Genomic DNA, 3434 nt, shown 5'->3' with positions numbered 1-3434 from the left:
TTCCTTAAAAGTTAAATGATGGATAATGGAAAATGCATTTCAACACAAGTTTTTATTGTTCAAACGATAGAGTTAGGTAATGCATACGATGCTTAAATATCTTTCTAATATCCTGAAAATACACTTATCTGTTGTAAAAAATACTTATTTTAGTATTTTTAGATCCCACCAGACCAATTTTCTAATCAATAATTTAATGATCTAAAATTTTTGGAATGAAGTACAAAATTACTGTTCTGTCAGCGCTTTTAAAATCCTTTTCAAAAAGTCCTACTTATTTCAAGAGATGTATAATGTAAGTTAGTAACACTAAGATTTTAAATTCTCTTCATTTTTTACTTCATGAGATCTTAGGTGGGTGAGTAATTAAAACTAAGGTACAAAGAAAGAGAAAATAATAATTCAAAACTCAATACATTAATAAAATAATATAATTAATGGCATGAATAAATACACATTTTATTATTTTTTTAAAGTATTATTGGCACCACTAGCACTATCCATGTTTAAGTACTATCAAAACGTGCTCATATTTAAAATACTTTAAAAAGTAAATTAATTTACACACTATTATTAAACTTGACACAATCTATTACAAAGTACAATAAGAAAAAAACCACCATATTTTTACACTCAGTACATTAAATAATGGTTGACGTTAGCTGATAGGATTTACCCACAACTTTCTATTTCTAAATATATTCATTTACTATTTTTTTCAGCTGTGCATAGTCTTTGTGCAGAATACAATACAAATCAGGTTCTACACTAAGCTTACAATTTTACAAAGCAATGTTTTCTTTTAAATGAAATTTTAAAAAACTTGTTTTCACAAGTAAAAAAAAACACAAGAAAATGGAATTTTTAAGATATACACCCAAAAAATTATCAAAGGGTTTAGTTTTGTTTTTTAATTTAAGCATTTCTCAACATTATTACTTAGATAAATCTAGCTAAACAGAAACATTTAGTGAAAAATATATACATTTTTCTACCAAAGCTAAACAGTCTAAAATATGTTTTGCCCAAAATCTGCACATGTAGGCTATCTGGAATGATAAAGAGATTTTCCACTGGAGGCAAAAACATAAGTAGTTTATACAACAAAAAAGTTTTGGTGTGTAACATGTAAACATGAATTTCTCAAATAAAACAAGGTAGCTTTAAGGGCAGTTAAACTATTAGGATTCTTATAAAAATTAGTTCTTAAATTACTTTTTATAAGACTATTTTTAAAAGCAAGTAATGTTGCAAGATATCAACTTTCAACAAAAAAATTTGTTAAACATTCACTGATTACAAAGGAGACTAAATAATAATTAGAAAAAGCTAAGAGTAATTTTAAAATTACAAAACAACTAATGTAATTAAAAAGTCACAATTTAATAATTTGAATTAATAATATTCATAGGGTCGCAAAAGTTGTAAACGTATTTAATTCCTAAAAAAACTGAATGAATAAAATATCCTACGCATACAATGAGGACATACTTCTCAAAAAAAAGAAAAGGTTAGAATAAACAATATTCACAAATTGTGAATGATATGGACTAGAAACTAGAGATTACCATGGCAAGGTAATGACAATCATCACATTTTTAGCCATCAGTGAAAATTAATTAGAACACAAAAAAGAAAATTTGCTTTTCCTCTTACAATGCTTATAATTTTCAATCAATCAGGACCCTAAAAGTAAAACATCACTTTTAATAAATGTGCATGTTTATATATAGGCCTAAATATTTAAATAATTATATACATATCTTTGTAATAGACTAAGCGAATTTCGGCTTAAGCATATGTACAAATACATCCTCTTATATCTTACCTAAGCATTTTGCAAACTGACTTCTTTATTAATGTGGATATTTTGACAAAGGTTTACATATATACATAAGAAGACTACAATTTTTAAAATACAACATGCGTTCTGGCTCCTTTTTTAAATATGATAACGTACACTGCACATTGTAAACTAATCCTTCTGAGGATGTTAAAGAGCATTATGTTAAAAATTAGCTCTATTCCATAGGGAACCTTTCAAAAGGCAAAATTTAATTAGAGAAAACTTGAGAAGCAACATTGTTTATTGTATGATGACAATAAATTTACATTTATTGACCTGCTTACACTAAAAAATTGTTAAATATTATTTCTATTCTGTTTAAAATTATATTTTTAAATTCCCAGCATAATAATAAAAAATACTGTGTGAATTAAAAAAGATACAAATAATTGAAAACAAAATGTTGTCAAACAAATTTGCTACAAAAAAATTGAAAATGAGATTCTCAAACCATAAATGAAAAGTGTGATGTACATTTCACCAAAACATTGTTATGTGTGTAATTTATTTTAAAAATTGCTGTCACTAAGACATTGATGAAAAGAAATCAACTGGTGATTTAAAAGTGTACTTTTAAAAGTTAATTTTCAAATTTCTTTAATTCATATATAAACAAAGACACATTATTTTTAGCAATAAATATATTTTGTTGCTAGATGAAGTTTTTAAAAAAAATGTAAGACTTTACCCCAAAAAAAAAATGCTACTCTAGGTGAGGTTACTAGTACAAGAAACTGTAATTAGTGATGCAGTATTGTTGTAATTAATACCTTTCTATGTATATACTATCCATGTTAACATATACAGGCCCATTTATACTCACACAACTACACAGAGCAGTTACTTTCTTTATATCACCAGTAATATGTCACACATTGGTAAATGATGGGCCACTTCTAATTTTACCTAAAAAACTTGTATGTGTGTCTGTATATATATATATATATATATATATATATATATGTGTGTAACTTGAAGTATATGTACTTGTATGTTTATGTATATAAACATATATGTATATAAATATATGTATGTATATATATGTACAGATATATATATATACCTAAATCGAGATTGCTTACACAGGACCACACTGTTCTAACTAACTTTTAAACAAATTAACAAAAAAAAAAAAAGTTTATTGTCTCCCTGAGCATGTGTAAAAATGGATATTGCCAAATATTTTTACTGTAAAAGTTTGGTACATTTTGAAAAAAAAGATGTGTAAATCTCACTACAATAAGCTAAAATTGAGTTAGAACAGTATGATTTTCGGGGTAGTAAGTTTATATATATATATATATATACACATACATACATATATATATACATACATATATATATACACATTTATATATACATATAGATATATACACATATATATGTGATATTCATATATACACACATATATACTTATATATATACATGCATATATACCTATATATACGCATGTATATTTTATATATATTTATATATACACGTATATACCATAAATAAACATATATATACATATATTTATAAATATATATACACACACACATATATACAAATACTTATATGTATAATTGAAAAAGTAATGAGACTTCAG

This window comes from Physella acuta, unplaced genomic scaffold (assembly GCF_028476545.2).
Source record: "Physella acuta isolate Inbredline_101_S28 unplaced genomic scaffold, ASM2847654v3 ptg000153l, whole genome shotgun sequence".
NCBI lineage: Eukaryota > Metazoa > Mollusca > Gastropoda > Physidae > Physella > Physella acuta.
The sequence above is the reverse complement of the archived record's forward strand: the minus strand, read 5'-3'. Positions refer to the sequence as shown.